The sequence below is a fragment of the Dermacentor variabilis genome, chromosome 2, assembly GCF_050947875.1.
Source record: "Dermacentor variabilis isolate Ectoservices chromosome 2, ASM5094787v1, whole genome shotgun sequence".
Classification (NCBI taxonomy): Eukaryota; Metazoa; Arthropoda; class Arachnida; order Ixodida; family Ixodidae; genus Dermacentor; species Dermacentor variabilis.
Genome location: NC_134569.1, coordinates 13,665,953 through 13,686,271, shown reverse-complemented (window position 1 = coordinate 13,686,271; position 20,319 = coordinate 13,665,953). Strand labels below are relative to the sequence as shown.

Genomic DNA, 20,319 nt, shown 5'->3' with positions numbered 1-20,319 from the left:
ACTCCATGACAGTTGTTTTACTGGGTTCGTAGCAATATTGAAGAAAAAAATTCAATAGTTTTCAAGGACTTTCGAGGCCCCGACACAGTAACTTCAAGGACCTCGTGCAATGTGTGTAGTAGTTTGGGCAGGCAATAACTTGTTCAAGAACACCGTTAACTTTAATGCAAACAAAAGAAAACAAAACAAATCACATTTCAGTGATTTCAAACATTTGAAAGACTGCTAATTTGCCTTTCACCGCCCACCACTAAATGCACACAAGGAAGCATTTCAAGAAAGCGCTCAAAGTTTTTCTGCAATAGCACAATTAACTATTTGGACCTGCAACATTTGCAGTTTTTGAATACTGTTTGGTTTGACAGTGTATGTGATGTCATCTGTTGCCTCAGCTTTTTTCACCATCAAATAAGCAATAGTAATTTCTAATTTCTTTTTATTGTGTCTGTCGCTCTCAATTTACTCTTCACGGCTTCTCTTTGAATGCCTCAACTGTTGAGCTTTCTGCTTCTGCTCCTCCAAGCACATTTGTCGCCGGTTCCATGTGCATAAAACTGGTATCTGCAGCTCCTTTGTAATTTGAACTTTAAGGATGTCGCTTTCCTTCTATTACCTCCAGAGACAATTTTCTGTGACATGCGAAAGAGTGTCACAGAAGGGAAAAAAAGCGCTTGGCAATGTCTGCTAAGTCTAGCCAAGTGTACAAGTTTAAGGACTTTCCAGTACTTCTAAAAATTCAAGGGTTTTCAATGCCTTGAAAATGGCATTTTAGAAATAAAGGATTTTCAAGGCTCGCTACAAACCCTGGATTCTAGCACCTAAATAATTTTACAAGCTTATTTTGGCATGGAGTTAGGAAATTCATGCTTTCTAGCTAACGCTGCACTATCTCTGTACAGTGAAGCCACGAGAGCGCAACTATTTTGGAGTAAAGAAAAATACTGAAAGCTTTTAATACCACTCTTCTTTTTTTCTATGGAGCTTCGTATTGCCTAGTTAAGTTTACGAATGTGCCTGGTTTTGGCGGGCGTTTCTTCGACATTTTCTGGAAGAAGCAGATGTCTAGCCCCCGTATTCAGAAATGTATCTTAATACAAAGCTCATGCTTGACTTGATATAAACGACGCCTGGTGCGAACGTCCCCCAAGACGCTCACTGCCTTTCTTTTGGTGCGTTCACGACTTGCGTCGTTTAGATCAAGTCAAGCATGGGCTTCAAGTTATGATGCATTTCTGCATATGGGGGTAAGCGTGCACAATTCCGGGCAACGCACTGTGCCATTGACACTGAGAGAAAACGGGGAAAACAGAGTTAACCACTTATGCTCCTAAACTTTCGCGTACCTGTGGTGTGCGTGTATCGTGGAAGAAGAAACAGCGCAAACACAAGGACGAAAAAAAGCATCAACCACACCAGCGCTTCGTGGTGTGGCATGTTTTTGCGTCGTCCTTGTGTTGCGCTGTTTCTTCTAAAATGCTCAACCAACTAGCCGGCAAGTCCATCCTGTGCATATATAAATTGAACACACGCATGAGTGTAGATGGTCTTCGAAGCTTTTAGAACGAGCACTGCCACAGGATACGAGCAGTGCACGCGTAACAAGTGGACACATTAGTCATTTAAACATGCGTGCCAATGCATTTGACGCGGCTATCGGCATAAGCATCTCCAAATGCTGGAATGCGCTTCAAAACGCTAACGATCCGCTGCTAATGCAGGACAACAGCTCACAGCGGACTGAACCAAACTCTAAACTAATGCACTTGAAAAGAACGCCTACACGGCAGCGTGAGGCACGTCGAAATGCCTGGTACTGGCGTCGCAGTTGCTCACCAGTATACGCGCGAATTAAATTCACATACGTGGATGGTTGGCGCAATACTTTGTATCCGCGTATTTTGGAGAACATATAATGCATGGACTGGAAAAGCACTCGATCATGAGCTGAACGGCACATTTGTTATTTTCCTGCGGTGACGACAAGCCGTGAATAGTTCTCACGTTGTCGTCTACGTTGTCTTCCTTCGTTAGTCGTGGCAAGGAATGGAAATGATGCAAACGCACACGTATTCCAGTACACAACAGCACAGCACACTGCAGAGAAACCCCACCCACCACAGCCGATTCATCAAATACGTTTGGTATATATATAACCTCTAAAAGAATACGACTAGGCGTGGCGGCGCTGTGGTGTAATGGTTATGATGTGTGTTTTGAATTGTGCAAATGCGAGTGTACGCGGGTTCGAATTCACATGATGTATAGAGCATTGTGATTCTTGATAAGTATGTGATTCCCTTGACAATTGTATTCTAATTAGATTGTGTGACTCCTGATTGTGTAATTTGCGAATATATTTGCAGATTTAGTGTTAATTCGCTTTTTTTCTCCTCAGTGGCGTTCGTGACGCATACGCATAGGCCGCTTCAGAGCAGTCACGCCTCACGGTAGGCAGCAAATAGCCAGGAAAAAATGACTTTAAAATCCTGCATAACTTTGCTCAAGCCTATTCTGAAGGCCGCTTGGAATCGGGCCAGTGTCTCTGAAGAGCCACCTAGGGAACAGTATATCAGCGGCCCTAATTTGATCTGATTTCCTGCCTGCATGCGTGACCAGGACTTGGCTAAGAGGGTATTGGGAAGAGTACTAGCACTCTGTTCTGAAGGAGTACAAGCACTCTGTTTTGGGGGAGTAGAAGTACTCGGTCTGGCGGTGTACTATTAACCCTGCGGGGAGAGTATTAGCACTCTGCGGAAGAGTACTAGCACTCCCTGTGGGAAGAGTATTATCACTCTGCGGAAGAGTACTAGCAATACCTTGCGGTGGAGTAACAAAACTCTGTCAGGAGGAGTTGACCTACTCTCTCTCAAAGAGGGTCGATCTACTCTCGAAAAGAGAGTGAAATATGGGACAAGCAGCTACTCCCTCAAAGAGAGTGCCCGGCACTCCCTTAGTTTTTAGAGTGCACTATCGGCTGGTCTCGGTGCGAAATCAGAGTTCCGGGAGGCACGCCCCACGTGTTCTCGCCGTAACACACGCTGCACTCTGGAGGTTTACGATCGTACAGCGTGCAGCCGTAGGCGTTAGCGGCCACCACGAATCGCTTGATGTGTATGTAAGCCGTGCGCTTCGCGAAGGAGGCCGACAGCACGACGCCGTCCTCCACGCAGTGACCGTCGGCCAGCGGCAGCGCGTTGGCGCGCGAGTAGGTTACCGCTCGGTCTCGGTCGTCCGCGTAGCAGAGTAGCGCCTTCGTCTCGCCGTTGCGCACCCAAAAGCGCCGGTGGCCCGACAGAGACGACTGGGACAGCGCCTGTTTGATCATGCCAAACGCCAGCGTGTTGCGAGCCGAGTCGTTGTGTTTGTTGAAGAAATGATGCGAAGACGGGGAAGCGGGGGGCAGCGGTCTGAATGGATACGCGACCGTGCCGCCGCGCGTCGCGTTGTACATCGTTCCGCCGGTGGTGGAGCAATACAGTGCCACCCGGGGCTCGTAATGCACGTATGCAAAGGGGAACGCCTCGCACAGCGAAGTCACCAGATCGTCGTCGGCCGGCACCGATCCCTCGTAAGCAAAGTTGAAGAAGAAAAATACGGTATCGCGCTTGCTGCGGCCATCAGAGGAAGAGGAGGCTATCCATCGCCTCAGGTGCTCTCCGATCGCCAGCCGAACCTTCCTGGTCGCGTCCAGACACAGGCGGTAAGAAAACTCGGTGTCCGGCAGCATGTGCTCGATCATGCCAATGTCGCTGCCGTCGGGCGTTGCGATTGGAGACACGTAACCGTACTGGGAGCTCTGCACCTGGCGCATGTACGATTGCTTGGTGGTCTTGTGAAAGTTGACCACGATCCGATACTCGTTGAGAATGCTCGCCAGCGGCGACTCGGACGTCGCGGATAGGACGAAGCGAGAGTAATGCGGAGTCATGGCGTTCACGTTAGCGTGAATGATGCGCAGCAGCGCCGACAGCAGTGCCACGTGTCTGTCCGTGACGCCACCCCGAATCGGAAGCAGACACTGGACGGTGCGAAAGTTTTTCTTGATCTGTTTCTGAACGTGATCGATGAACACGTGCGAAGGCTGCTTGATCGTCTTGTAAGCGTAAGAATTGGTATTGGTCACTCCCTGAAAACCGGATACGCAACTCTTAAACTGTCGCCTCACGACGTCGCACATCCTGGCCAGCGTGGGGTCGATCCTGCGAAGACGCTCCACGTCCTCGTCGCTGACCAGCGCGCACTCGACGCGCGGCGAGTAAGTCGAGAGCACGGTGACCGGTGCGTCGTGAGACTCACCCTTGGCTTGCAAGTACCCATGCAGCACGTTCACCGGCACCTGTTTGGTCATGGAGTAGGATTTCAGAACGCAGCAAATCTTGCGCCGTAGCACGTCGCTCAACGGCACGCGGCCGTCGTAAACGGACGCGCCCCACAGGGCCCCGCCGGAGCCATCGTTGTTGTTGTTGTTTGTTTCGGAAGACCCACCTTTTCTTCGCTTGCCGGCGTTGTTGCGTTCCGTCGGCCGGGCGTACTTTTTGTATCGAGACGCGGTCAACAAGTTGTCTCTACACAGACACGGAACGTCGGGCGATATGCTCTCGAAAGAAGTGAAAAACTTTTCTTTGCCCTTGACCATGATACGACCGAGGATGCCGTGCGCGTCGTCGTCGGGAAGAAACGGGCCTAGCGGCAGATAGTTTGCGCCGTGATACAAGTCCACGTGGCTACCTCCCTCGAAGAATAGTCGTACGTAAAAGAAACCCATGAAGCTGCGAAAATTCTGAGCACAATCGGCTATCGACCACGGCACGTACGCCCACGGCATCAGTCGATCGCACGATTCTATGCCGCGCACGTTACTGAACAAGCTCGTCCACATGGTTTCATACAGCCAACTACGCTTGTCCAGTCGAATGACCATCGGATAGCGGCATTCGTCGTAGCGAAAAGACAAACCGTAATACGAACACAAGTCCTTCAATATCGGCGTGGGTTTACCGACTATATTGGCCAACGTTTCGTCGTCCATGGTCGTCTGGAACAAGAGAATTTAAAAAAAAAGAAGACGCTAGTGGTTAATTGAAAAATAAAAAAAAACATTTTTCATTCATCTTTGGGCGGCATCAATAGTTTGCACAGTTGTCGCAGCAGCTTTTCGAAGAGAATACCTTCTTGAGTGAGTCAGGCTCACAGTACCGTGTACCGGGTATCTGGGTTTCTAGCCTTTCTCGTGGGCAGATCGCGACCATAGGTGCAGTCCAAAAATTTAAGCACTCACGCGGTCCCCCTCACTCTCCTCAAACGAAGGTTGAGCAGCGATTCCGCGCGATTCTCAACCCCAACCCGCCCAGAAAAAGTCTTCGATCTGCTTCAACTAGCGGCCGGGTCGCCTTCCAAATTTTTTGTTTTCTATTACCCCTTGATGGCTTATAAGCTTTCCATTCCGTGCAATTACTTCCGTTTTATTTATGCAGTGCTGGTGGTCTTTCAGAAGGCTCGGTTAGCCTGGAGTAAAACTACAAAGGGTGCCCCAGCCAACTTTGGCCAGAGTTTTAAAATATGTGAATGCCACGTAGCTGGACAGAACAAAGGCCATGTTGTTTGCCGTCGCTTGGAGATACTCAAACTTTGTTCATTCCGCCTAATTAGATAATGAGTCTTAATTTATTAATAAACCTATCAATTATTATAATCAGATGAAAAGTGTCGATGAGAAAATTGTAGAGCGACATGAAAAACTCTCGATACAGCTTTCTATTGCTCAACATGTGCTACATAAATGTATTTTTTCGAGCGTGGAAGAAGCCCGCAAATGCACGCAAAATCGCCGTGCGACTGGCCGCTAGAGGCACTTTACATGTATTCGCAGGTTTCTTTCACGCTCGGAAAAACACTTTTATGTCGCACGTGTTGCGCAATAGAAAGCTGTATCGGGAGTTTTTCATGTCGCTCTACAATTTTCTCAGTGACACTTTTCATCTTATTATAATAATTGATAGGTTTATTAATAAATTAAGACTCATTATCTAATCAGGCGGAATGAACAAAATTTGAGTATCTCCAAGCGACGGCAAACAACATTGCCTTTATTCTGTCCAGCTAAGTGGCATTCACATATCTTTCAACTCTGGCCAAAGTTAGCTGGAGCACCCTGTATTTCCTTTTACTTAAACGGCAAAGACAAATAAAATGCCAGCTAACCGCAGTGCCGGACATATATCAGCGAGCGGGGCCCCAGGCGTCCTTTGAAAGGTGAGAAAGCCACATCAGGCGCGCTGTCTGTCCCTTTTCTATGTGCATTCCCAATGAAAACAGCTGAAAACTAACGCTATACAGTCCATCGACTTTCTTATCAAGCGTTCCTTTGTCTCGCGTTTACTGGGACAGTGAACCTCGGCGCTGCACATAGCTGCGGTCATCCGAACTCGTCCTCCGTAAATAAACCTACCTGCGAACATCTGCATGTTACTTGAAGTGTAAAACGTTTCGATGGACGTTAGCATTCTAGACGCGCGGATTGGCTGCCCCCTTGAAAGCTTGTGAAACGTTTATCGCCCCATAACTGACATCCACGCGGCGGCCGGTGCGTGGACGTGAAACGTCCACGAAGGCTCGTTCGTTGTGCTTCTCTCCTAACGCCAACGTAGTTTTCCTAATTTATACCTTGTTCCGTTTACCCTAAAGCTGAGTAGCATGGCTATAGAACGCGCGGGCCAACCTCAGAGCTTTTTCTTATTGAAGACATCTCTCTCACCTCGTGTTTATTGCCGCGTTCATCGCACACCGGTGGCCTCATGCTTTCAGGACTCGATGGCCGTCACGCGCGCAGAGAGAACGCGCGGGGCGGCAGCGACGACACGCGACGCCTCCGCGCACGGAAGCCAACGTGTGTCTCCAGGAGGAGCGAGCTCTTCGGGTGCGGGAACTCGTGGCCCGAAGTGCCCCCGCACTGTGACCCATTACGCCGCTCTGGCATCCGAGTCATCCGCCCGCGAAGAAGCCAAGCGCCGTGCGAAGCCACAGGCGCCCCCGCGCGCGTGTTGCTTCGTGTACAACGGCGCCGAAAAGGTGGGCGATTACATTGACTTGGAGATTCGCTCGCGTGGGTGCGGCGCGGTTTCGCGATTGCCGGGTCGTTGTCGAGCTCTCTTGCGGTGTCGCTCGCCGAGCGATGCGCCGGCCAGCGCGAAGACGTGCCAGCGGAAGCCTAATACAGGAAAGGCTGGTCGCCTTTTACTCAGAAAAGAGCCAAAATGATCCAAAATACGTGCTAGTGGGAAGCGATGCAAGAACAGCGGAAGGGAAGGCGTTCAGCACCGATACTTGCTGTTCTAAAATACCAATGGCAAAGAAGTCTGCCGAGGCCGGGGACGCGTACACCGTCGGGGGAACGACGACAGAAATTATACCGTGTGTCACTCTGCACTGTTTTACACGCTGATCTCTAACCTGAGCACGTCCTCACTCCGACGGCATAGGATCTACGCTCGTGTCTTTTCAATTCGAGATAAATAAAAACAATAGTAAGCCGATCTTTGCTAGACTACATGCTCGAAACAAACTTGTTCGTATACGTGTGGCGCCCTTTTGTATTTTTGTCGTAAGAAGTATTATGCATAAGGGCAACCGCGCAACCGGACCGGTGTGGCATCGCAATCGAAATGTCTTCAACACAAGACGCCTAAACCACTCACTTTTCGGGCCCGACACATCCACATTGAAATCACCTACAGCGACCACAGGGGTAGTGTCGTCGCATTTAGCCCAAGCAAAATTAGTAGCCATTGGACAAGCGGCTGTAGCCTGAACAGATGTTGATAGTGCTGCAAGTGTCACTGTGCTGTGCGATGACAGTATTCGGCGACAGTGACCGATTGTGATTGTGTGTCTATGCTCCTTTCTTTCCTTATCTCTACTTTGTTACCACTTTACCTCCCCTCCCCTCTCTCCCCAGCGTAGGGTAGCAAACCGGACCTTTTTCTCTGGCTAACCTCCCTGCCTCTCCCCATTCCTCTCTCTCTCTCTCTCTCTAGTAGCCATGAACCTTACGGGGCTATGTGCCATGGCATTTTTGCTTGCTTACGGTGGTGTGACCCATTGATGATGAAAGTTTTCGACATGCTGTTCTGTATGTTGTATGCGTGATTCGAAGGAATGTAAACACTGTTCGCTTCACTTTGCTGTGTGCTTGTACCCTCTGCCTTACGGGGTAAGCCATGCATTTTTTGCTAGCTTACGGGGGTATGAATGCTTACACGGGCACGAACCATTGATGATAGTTTTTGAGTGCGGACACGAAAAAAAAAATCACCTCAGTGCCTTTACACTCTGTGAAGAAGAATGACCATCGAAGCTGTGTATGTAGGCCCCTTAATGGCGAACTGCACCTCCGCCGCGGGTGCGGGTCGGCCCGGCATTGCACTATCTTCGGGATAGGCCCCTGTATGGGGAATGTTTCACGCCTACTTCACCTCCACCGCGTGTCGGCCCGGCACTGCACTACCTCCGGGATGGGCCCACGTGATGACGTTTTATTCTAGTAGGGCCGCGTCAATCACGGTGCGTACTGTTAGGAATGGCCTGCCGAGATGCCGCCATGCAAAGTTTTGCTAGCCAGGTGCGACAGCGGCGTCGACCTTTCCTGGAAAGCCACCGCCACCCTCTAGCCACATGGCGTCACTAAGTCTACTGTGTGCGGAGAACAATACGCAGCGTCCTCGACCCTTCGTCGCGGGATTGCCGAGATGAGTTCGACGAAGCAGGCTTTGTGACTGAACCCGCCACCACCGATCTGGTCTGCTGTGAGCAAGGGAGTTCCCGAGGGAATGCATCTGGCGGCAACGTCGCACGCGCCTTTCAAGACGCAAGACAATGGAGAACCGGGGGCCACGCGGCGGGGGTCAGCTTGGGGAATAAGAGGCACCTCCTTTGTTCAAGAAGTAAGCCCCGAGTTCTGCGAAGCCCGTCTGGCCTCGGTGGGGGCAGTGAAAGCTGTGCGTACGTGTGTGTGTAAGCCCTCCCACTCAAAGGCGGCTCGGCTTCGATGACTGGTCGAACGGTTCTCTCACCTAGCGATCTAGGAAGCACGGAGTGTTTATAAACAGCTGTTTGTCGGCTGCTAGAGTGTGCTCGTCATCGTGCTCGTGCTCGAGAAGCAGTGTGTTTGCAGCTTCGTGCTCGTATGCTGTATGCTTCGTCTTGCGTGCTCCATTTGGGAGCCACGCTAAACTGTCGAATGTATCTCTTGTTTAAAATGTAAATATTGTAAATAAACCCTGTATGCCTAGTTCCTCCCAAGTTCCTCTCTACGACCTTCAACCCTTACAAATGGTCGCAGCGGCGAGATCGTCCGACAACTCTTACAGTACTCGACGGCACGAACGCAGGTGGCGTCTGACGCGGACGCCGGAGGAGAAGGCTCGGGTTTTGTGTCGACACAGGGACACGATCCTGGGGTAACCAGTCCTTCATAATTTCACCGTAAAGAAAGGAGAGTGAGAGAGAGAGAGATCAGATGCCGCGGCCAGCACCTCAGTGCGAACAGACGCGCGCGCACATTCTTCGAAGCCACGAGGTGTGGCCTAGCATTCGACACTGTGCTCGAGGTTGAGAGAAATACGATTTGAGGCGAAAGCATACGCGGCGCGGGGACACTTGCGTTCGCATGGCGCATGGTCGCGGTATCGACTGACCAGCAGAGCAGCCTCCAGTGCAGACTCGGGTGCCTACGCTGCGGGAGCTTACACTCCGCCGCTGCGTTAGAGTGGGAGAGGACTGATATTCGAAAGGTTTGCGGGCGAACGCCCGAATCTCGTAGTAGTCGTGAAGGTTTCGTTTTTTCGGAAAACAACGAAGAGAAAACTCAGAGCTATGGAGGTCAATTTGATGCATGGGGAATCGTAAGCGCAAGTGCAACACATTAAAAACATGACAGAAACGTTGTGGAAGCCCGGACTACTCAAGTGGGGCGCTAAACTGACTAAAATCAATCAGTAACTATATTTATATTTTATATATACTGTAGGCACCAGCTGAATGGCGGCCAAGAAGAAAGAAAACTATAACGTGAACGAATGTGGCAAGAGTAAATTGTCGCCGTGCGAGGACCGTCGTTAAGTCAATTTCTTCATTTTGTAGAACGCTGTATGACGCGGAAAAGTTAGTTGTCGAACTACATAGAAGAAGAGGTCCCGTGAAAGATAACAGAACGAGGTCTTGCGCTTGATTCAGAACTCGACCGCGTCGCGAAGCTTTATCTTATTACATAAACAAACGCTCTTTCAGCGAAGTTACGACATCTTGTTTTCCCTATTCGGTCGTTATCCCCAGGCCTCAATAACTGATACTTCTCATCGGGTATCGATCGTAACGCTTTTGCGCAAGGAAGGCATCGACAAATGTGTCCACGACATCGGACACCGGTACCGGTAAACCCGGATGTTCGCGCGGTGTAAAAGCCAACCGCTGGCGGCCAGACGCTGCCAGAGGCACCGGGGGCCTCAAGTTCCAGCACGCGCACGCGCACACACACAGGCGGCCTGAATACGTGCTCCGTGCGGGTGATTACCGATCTGTTGGCTCCTCTCGGGAGGCGCGCAAGCGGCAGCTGGGTGTGTTTGAGGGCTCGGGGGAGGGCGCCACATACGCGCAGTGCGCCCGAGGTGGAAGGGGAGAGAAGAGCCGGCTCGTTTTCCTCTTCTCTCGGATCATGCGGGACGAGAAGACGCGCCGCGGACGAGCGGCTGGACGATCCGGAATCGGACGCACCAACTGGCTGCCGGCGACTCGCACCTTTCATGCGCGCCTTACTGAAATCGGCGCGAAGCACCCTCCAAGGAAACCCATCGCGGTGGCTCAGTGGCTCATGCCTCTGAGCAGCAGGTCGCGGGCGCGATTCCCGGCCGCGGTATAGACGTGCACCATTGGGCCCAGAATGCAAGAAGCACCGGCGCCGTGCTTCGCGTGGACATTAAAGAACCGCGGGTGGTACAAATTATTCTAGAGCCCCCCACTAGGACGGCCCTCGCCAAATAAGCACACGAGCAGAACAGGTCCCACGAGGAGAACAAAACAAACCTGAGACAAAAGTAAGGCAAGTAAGAGTGACATTGGTTTAATTTCTGGCGTGCGCTCAAATCTGTGCACAAATCACAGCGTAAGCGAGCCCGCAGCTGTTGTACAAATTTTCTGGCGCTAGTCATCCAACCGTACCACGTGCAAGCTTCGCATCTGTGCCATGGAGTTGCTCGAAGGCACTCACGCGGAAGAAATGAAAACCTCCTGTCAAAGCTTTATTTGCAGCTTTTCAGGAGCGGAGGGTATTATTTTCCTTCCTTTTTATTTTTTTATTTGTTTGTGTGCGTGCGTGCGTTTGTTTTGCGCGTATTTTTGTTTCTCCGAAGTGCGAGCGGAGATCGTGCAAGACCACGGAACATACACGCTCGTCGAGCGGCGTATTGTCGGGCGCTCTCTCTCTCGGCGTCTAGAAGCGAGAGCTCAACTTTCAACGTGTATAAACACAGCCGTTCGGCAAGTGCGCCTGCGAGCGATGGCGAGTAGCCGAGTACCAATATATACGTGAACTCAGGAGGACCACTGCGCGAACTCAGCGGTACTATAATATTAATATGTGCACTGTTGAATAGTGAATAAGAATGCCGTTAAATACTTACCCCCTGCTTAGGGTGATCGCAATCAAGTTTCCTAGCGGTGCTGCGGATTTCGCCAAATTTCGTATTGTGAGAATGCCGGTCGTCCGACCTGCTTATACCGACTTACAAAAAGGGCGCCTTGTTGCGCGCATGACCGTCGCCTGTACATGCAGGTCCGAACGTCATTCGCTGCCCTTATTTAACGTAGCAACGTCGTGTGAACGACCAGAATACAACACATCGCCGTCGCCAAATAGGTAACCGAATTTCGCCTCTGCATCGCTTCAATCATTTTCGCATATTTAACGCAGTGCATCGCTGAAGGTACACAAAATCTGAGCCAAAGACGACCGATCTGTCCGTCTTCGCACCAACTTGACTGCGCAAATAAAAAAAAAGAAGAAAGAACAACGCTGAGCATCGTCACTCTGCTGGGGCTCCTATCTAAATATGTGGAAACGGAGATAGCGCTTTTCTCGGCAACCACTGTACAGATTTCGATGAGGTTTGTTGCATTTGAAAGAAAAAGTTGGAATCTAGTCACCGCCGGAAACTAATTTTTATTTAGGTAGCTGATTTTAAACAAAATTTCAAGAAGCAAAACTACGAAGTTTACAGCTTTGTAACTCAAGAACGAAAAAAAAAAATCACCGGCGATTACGATACTCCCTAATGCGAAATTTGAGCGCAGCTCTATGCGTGTTTTCATTTGGCCATATATTGTCTGGCGCGGACAATCTGTCTCGTGCGGGACGTTGTAAACGGAATGAAGTGTGGCACGATTGCCTCGTTTAAAACGTAAGCTGATTGAGAGGCTTTAGAGCCTCGCCAATCGGGAGATCGCGAGAGAGAGCGCGTGGACGACGCGTGGGCGCGATTCACAGCAGCCGCCACAAACAGACCTCCCCTCATGCAGCGCTTTGATTTAACATACACAGTATCGGTGGACGTGCTCGGCGCATGCCATCGGTGAACAGACGACGCGCTCTACTCTGGCACCACCTCGTAGCCATCGTCGCCGCAGAGGGGCACTCCGTTTTTCTTCTCACGCTTCGCCATACGCTCCGCCTTCATTTACCGCCTCATGCTTTCACTGTAGCTTCCTCTCGCGCTTTCCTCCTGGCGATCTCTTCGCTTCTCACCCCTCGCTGCGCTCCGCGTTCGCTCTTTTATGCTTCGCTCTGCTCGTTCGCTCGTCTAGGCCGACGCTCAACGCAGGAACGGGCGCTTAAGAAGCTGCACTCTAAAACAGTATCAGAATTCTGTGTAAACTGAACCAAAAAAATATTTAAACCGAACCAAATTCATATATTATACACCCGCTCTGAAATACATCACCTAAACCTGAGTTGGACCTTAGTAAAACCGTTGTCGATATTGTAAGAAACTCAGGTAATCCATATATCAAATTTGTCTGCTTTATACGCTAACGAGTGTAGTTTACAGAATTACAATATCTGCTCCGTGCTTCCAGTTGTTTAAAACTGACCCATTTTCGGCAATCTTTGTCATAAATTGCAGGCTCTAAATCAAAATTCTGCTTGCTACAGTCAAGAGAACCTAACGGATACTCTCTGAGATGCAGCACGCTTCATTCAATTCGGTCAAGGGTTTGTCTCACAAAAGCATTTCTATGTTTTATATAGATTTGAATAGGCGACATGAGAGTTCACACCGCAGTAAAGCTCGCTCTGTAAGGTCTTGGCAGATATGTGGCCTGTTACGATCGGCCTGCGACGGCTGGCGATCTTCGGAGAAGCGACCTCCGAACCCTTCCCAGCCGGTTGCGACGATTCGCTTTGTAACGACAACAATGCACTGCCTCAACAGCCCAACGGCGTCGGCATGTCTAGTGACGGTCGGCGGACCGAGGATTGATAGTTGATTCGCCATTGCCTTCACGGTTTGCTTGGAGCAAGATAACTCCTGCAACATGGTGTTTTGCGGTGCGATCTCACGGGCCCCAGAAGTCGTCACAGTCAATGGACAGACGCGGCGGCTACTGACTGAGGGGTCAGCTTTGGGATCAAGGGTCGCCTGCTCGGGTCAAGACCCCTGTCTGCAAGAGCCCTCTCCCCTCGATGTGTTCAGTGAAACCAAAGTGTGGAAGTTAGTGCGTGAACCCGGGCCTCCCCCTCAAAGGCGAGTCGACTACGATGACTCTCCCATTGAACGAAGGTTGAACGGCAGTTTTCCCTCACCTAGGAATCTATGCAGGACAGAGTGTTTTAAGCAGCCGTTGTCGGCTCTTCAGTATGCATTCTCTTCCAGTCATGCTAGACTGATGAAATGTAACTTTCTCCACCCTTCATGTAGATATCGTAAACAAATCCCATATTTCTCGTTCTCGATAAGAACAGGTCTCTCCCTTCAACAACGTCCTCAGCGTGGATGAGTCGGACGAAGGCATGGGCCAGCTACCATTTATTTCATACCAGACCCCAATCCTTACAGGCCTCAGACTTACTTCTATATATTTCATTACTCAAACATGAGCGCGGAATGCTCGCTTCGGGACACGAGGAAGGTCGTGCCGAAAATTTGCCCATGCCTTTATGAACAAAGAGGCGCGGGGCCGGTAACGCGTCTATTCTCGCATACGCTGGCGTTTAAGGCCACAACACGCGATCGCGCGCACACCCGCACAATATGCATTTATACAACGTGCTGTTGTAGAAAACATTTGGTTCAGTTACTTTTAACCAGTCGATCAGGTAATTGTTATGTTGACACTACCAGCAAAAAAGAAAATCGCCAATGTGGCCTCTATAGCTTTTTAAGAGGCTAACATTCCTTTAATGTGCCATCGCTCGCGTGCGCCTAGACACTTAACAACATTCACTCCGTTTAAGTGTACGAGTGCACACCTATAGGGAATCCGATTTTTACAGATCTTCAGCGACGTCGACTTCAGAAGAGGCTACCAGACTGAAAATTCAACGCCGCATCATATGCCCCTACTTTCCTGGTTCACTTTAAAATAAGAGGACGTGTTGCACGTATACTATCAGAAAAAAGGGGCAAGAGGAAGAAGAATAAGAGAATAAAGCTTGAATACCAAAAATACAAAACAGAAAACAAGAAGAAATATTGTCACGTGGTATTGACGGTGAAGAACGCGCGAAGCTGTGAGTAACGAAACTAGCGTTTTATTGGGCGGACCTGTGCCCTCAAAAACAGGCTACACTCGAGGAACAACGACCGCAGCGAACACAGTCGGCGATCGTCGAAAATATGATCAGCGGGTAAAGCGCGTCGGCTTTTATACGTGAGCCACCGCAGGTTCCAGGTTACTCGCTGGTGCCTGCGTGTCTTCCGGAAAGTTCTGCACCATTCGCGTCGCGCATACATGCAATGAGGTTACACAAGGTTCGGCGATAACAGGCAGCGTATAGAAGCATCGATAACGTTCCAAAAACTTCCAATACATGCAGGTGCGTCCTGCGCTGAGCGACAACATTTGTTAGACGGCGAAAAGCCGCAAGTTGCACGCAGCAGTGCCGGCGCAAAATTGGAAATGGCGCAGGCGACACGTGCAGACTCTGGCGGAGAGTTCAGAGGCTGTGGTTGATTGACTGCGCACTGGTGCTGCACCGCACTCGCAAGTAACCTCGTGAGGCGCGAACTTGTTTATCTTTTACGCGTGAGCCACGTGTGGCACGGAGCGATTCGCTAAAGCAAGCGTCGTAACGCGCAGGAAAGTCCCACTGCGGACAGACCGGTAGCATCAGCCGCGCTGCGCAGGCTGGAGACAGGTGGCCAAGGAATGCGTTACTGCGAAGTCGAAGCATCCCGCAGCCTCCACAGGCGCCGAAGAGTATCGCGGCCGCACAGAGTGGCGACCAATTATCGGTGCCAGCGACCGGCTGTCGATTTGCCCGCAGACGCGAGGCCGCCGCACTTGGTCGCGGATGCCCGCCTCTCCCGGCGGTCGAACACGCGATGAGTCAATTGTTCGGAGCCGGTGAACAAGCGCGCTGACACGCCCTGCTCCAGTCCCCGCGCGGATAACTCGCACCGCCTGCGTTTTCACGAAAACGAGGTTACGGTCGCCCCTTTCTTTCTTTTTTCTCCTTACCCTTCCTTGCTGAATTTTTTGTCTTTCTCGCGCTTTTTCCTCGTCAGGTGCACGCTCGAAAACGAGACAACAAAAAAGTCACAGAACTGGGTTGGGCAGGGGCACACGAAGCCGTGAAGCTAAGTCACAAGTCGCCCTGTGCGCTCGAAGAAGGAACGAAAACTCTGCAGCTCGGACCAAGCGCTATGAGGAACACTGGAAAATATTTATTTAGACCAAGAAAATGAGGAGAAATATATAGGTGTGTGCGCTTCGAAATTTTCGTAGTTTCTTCCGTCTTTCTTCTTTCTTTTTTTAGCGCGTCCGGTATTCGGGTAAACGCAAGTGCGAGCGGACTGGTCGTTGTACTGGTTCAGCGGAGGCGCAAACGGGAACTTCAGAACGGCCTGCATAGAGCTCAACCGGACAAACACTGGGCTAAAAGGGCAGGAGCCAAATGCTCTTCTTTGCTGCTGGCGTAAATTTTCGGCAGGAACGTAATAGTGAACACGTTTAATTGTTAGCAAGCCCGCACATATAAACAGATAAAACAAGCGTCATGTCGCCATTTCTAACTTCTTCATAAAGCGAAAGCCTTAGATGGCTTATGGATCGAAAAATCCGATGTACCGTACGGCGTTATGGCATCAAAATTGTATGCCACAAGAAAGTGGCACCAAAACCCACGACCTTTGGTGGGAGAAAATAATAGGAAGTGACGAGGCGTTCGAATGCGAATGTCAGGTAATATAATTAATGTCCCGTGCCTCTGCCTTGCCGTGCCTTTCGCCTATGCGAAAGCCTGCGCGCACGGGACAGCGTATGCACTTTCGCGTACGCAAAAGAGACTGTCAACTTTTTCTTTATCTCTATCACCCTGACTGCCTCCTGTTCTCCGATTTCTTTTCCTTTGGCACGCTTTACCCCACCCGCATTTTTTCTTCACCCCTCCTGGGATAGTTCGCTATAGAAGCCAGCTGATTCTTGATTTTCGTTCGTGCCGATACACCAGAGTTTTTAAGTTGGCAAACAGCTTGGCAAACAAGGAACGTTTGCGTTTTCTTCACATCTTCGGACTTCCTACGCAGCTCGGAGAAGTTTAAGTGGACAACTTCGAATGGCGTCCCTGAATGTCTCGGCAATGTCATTTGTTCGGTTGGTTGTTTGAACTTCACCTTATTTAGTTGACATTCGTGACATGATCGTACATACATCTTTGCGTCTCGTTTCATGTGAGGCCATGTAAATCGCTTCGGAAACTTTATGTAGGTTCTCCAAAATCCATCATGCCCACCTGAATGAGGGCTATTGTGATAGACATCCAAGATTTTAGACAAAAGGGTGGGAGGCACTGCAACTTTTCCTGTCGATAAGGGCTGGAGTGCATCAATCAGTTCCTCCCCAAACGATGGCGGCGTTTATTGCTTCTTGGTGAACCGAAACACGCGTGACCACCAACCTCGACGTAGCATCAGTCTATCTCATGGAAGCCCCAGGGCGATGATTTACTTCAAAGTCAAACTGTTGAAGCTCATTCACCGAGCATTCGATCTTTTTTTATGTGCCGCCAACTTCAGAAAGTGTGTCAGTGCTCCATGATCAGCATAGAACTTGAATTTTGCTCCTCCTAAGTCGGAGTGGAAGTACTCAAGGACTTTTAGGACAGCGAGAGCTTCTTTCTCACTTGTTGTGTAGTTTGATTCCGTCTTGGTCAAAGTGTAACTGTAGTAACCCACCATTCAAAGCTGTTGATGAGTTGCCCGTGTGGAGTCTCGTTCATACAGAACCCTTTCCATGTCGTAATGCTACGCATGTGTATTTAGTGCAAATGAAAGCGAAAAGTCCGGAAGATGAAGTACAGTCAGAAGACGATGAAGTCAGAAGAAATTATGTGTACCAGCTCTTCATACGCGCAATCGCATTCTTCTGTCTGTCGAAACGCTACATCCTTTTGCGTCAAAATTGCAAAGCACCGTGTCTTCACAGCATAGTCTCGAATAAACGCTTTGCAATGGTCGGGCAATCCCAAAAACGCGAATCAAATGGACATCAAATGGCTTCACAAGCTTAGCCATGCGCGTCACGGACTCTTTTTTCGTATTCTTGGTGGTACCATATTATACTCGACGAAAAATGTGACTTCGTTTTTGAAGAACTGGCTTTTTCACATTAAGCTGACCTTTAGCATGGCTTAGGACAAGACCGTGAGAACATGCGCAAGGCGTTCATGTTGCTGCTCACTCTTATAGTATACAACGATACCGTCTACATATACATTGCAGAAACGACCAATAAAAGGGCTCAGAACTGTATTCATCATCTTCTCCCTTTAGTTACCCTAAAGGCCCAGCTTGGGCATTACATAGGGGGGGAGAACAATTGATATACAATATACAATGATATACAATATACATTGTAAGTCGAATATCCTTATATGAAGTAGTACATGCTATACAACCTTTACATCACTTCTAATTCGACAACATCATACGCCAATAATTATTACATTATACAAACAATAATACGACATCTGAAGAAAGGCAGGAAGAAATGTTAATGTTATTAATTCACGAATGTTTCATTAAGTGCTTGTTTGAATATAATATGGTCAGTTATTTCGGCTATATTACTTGGGAGATGATTCCATTCCGAAATGGCTAAGTTCAGACACGAAAACTGCAATAGTTTAGTACGTGCAAATGGTTGTTCGACCTTAAATTCGTGATCAATTCGTGAGAATTTTCTTTTGGCTGGTAAGATGTGTGCCTGAGAGAATATATTTGGGTTATGAAAAAGCTGATGGAAGAAAGTTAGCCGAGATATCTTTCCTCTAGTCTGCAATTGGATGAGTCCTAGGTCATGTTTTATTTTGGTGATACTTGAATGTTGTGAATAGTTACCTGTAATAAATCGCGCTTCCTTGTTCTGAAAAGATTCTACTTTTTAATAAGATGCGTTTGGTGCGGGTTCCATATAAATGAGGCATACTCAATCTTTGAACCAAGTACGGTAGTATATGCAAGAAGCTTAGTATCACTATTAGCCTGACGAAGCGTTCGACGAATGAAGCCAAGAGACTTGCATGCAGCGGAAACAATACAACCCCCGTGATTATGCCAAGACAAAGTCGGAGAAAGATGAACACCTAGATATTTATATGATTCTGTAGTTTCTAGAGCCTCACCATTAAGAAAGTATATGTGTTGTGTAATTTCACTGCAAGTAGTAAATCTCATAAGTTTAGTTTTCGAGAAATTTACGCTCATTTGCCAGTCTGAGCACCATCTTTCAATCCTGTTCAAGTCATTTTGTAATTTATCGCAATCACCCTTACATTTTAATGGCCGATACAGAACGCAATCGTCGGCATATAACCGGATTTCTGAGTCTATACCCTGATGAATATCATTTATGCAAATTAAAAATAGAGTGGTTCCCAAAACGGAACATTGAGGCACACCGGACTGAACAGGTTGAAATGACGAACGGACGTTATTGATTACGACAGCTTCTCGTCTGTTACTTAAGTATTCTTTAACCCAGTTTATTACTTTTTCGTCAACATTAATCAGCTTCATTTTATATATTAGGCGGTTGTGAGCCACACGGTCAAAGGCTTTAGCCAAATATATAGATATGGCGTCAGTTCTTGTAAGTTCGTGAAGGTTAAGGTGAATGTCTGTAGTTAGTTCAAGAAGCTGGGATTCACATGACCGGCCTCGTTGAAAACCATGCTGGTTTGCAAATATAATGTGGTTGCTAGCCATGTACTGCATGATTTGAGAAGATAATACGTGTTCAAATAGTTTGCATACAACAGACGTAAGGGATATAGGCCTATAGTTTGTTAGCTTGTTTTAGCTGAAAGTTTGTTATAGTTTGTTAGCTTGTTTAGCTTGTTAGCTGAAACTAGGTGGGCGAGTTTTGCAACCAAATGAAAGACGATTATTTTCATAAATGTCAAATAGTGTCACAAAGGCGGTGTATTGCTTGGTCTCTTCTTGAAGTGGGCATTTGCCAGAAGCCTTTAAAAAGACCTATCCTGGAAAACCAGGCGCATCTGCCTGGTTCGTCAATGATGCAGTCTATTCGAGGCATCGGAAATGGGATCACATGCACCTGGTTGTAGATCGCTCAATATAGTCAGTGCACAGTCTGAGGCTACCGTCTTCTATTGGGGCGATGGTGATTGGCGACGCAAACAGCGATACAGATGGGTAGGTGATACCAGCAGGTAACATCTTTTGAAGATCTTCTTTTAGCCATGTCTTTTTTTCTCTCGATAGGTTGTATGACTTTTTCTGGACTATAGGGGTGTCGTTTAAATTAAAGGGGACTTCAAACTTGGTGGTACCAGGAGGATAGCCTCCCGGGCAGAACAATTCCGTATAGAGTTTCTGAATACAGTCTCCATTCCTCGGTCTGTGAATTCGGTTTGAATCAGCCCCGGTTCGGAATTATCTTCATTGGGGCTTACATACACGGTTTCAGCCTGATTAATGCTTAGCCTCAACAATTTCATGCCCAGGAAAGAGAGACAAGTCGTATTCGATGCCTTCTATAACTGAGGCAAGAACTTCCGCCTACTACGACTAATATTTTAGCCTTAAG

General features: G+C 48.7%; 1 protein-coding gene across 1 annotated transcript in view; it reads right to left on the bottom strand.

The window, feature by feature from the left end:
* LOC142571380 (uncharacterized) overlaps positions 1 to 20,319 on the bottom strand; it is a 160,532-nt gene that overhangs the window by 133,721 nt on the left and 6,492 nt on the right. The gene's annotated exons all lie outside the window — the stretch shown is intronic.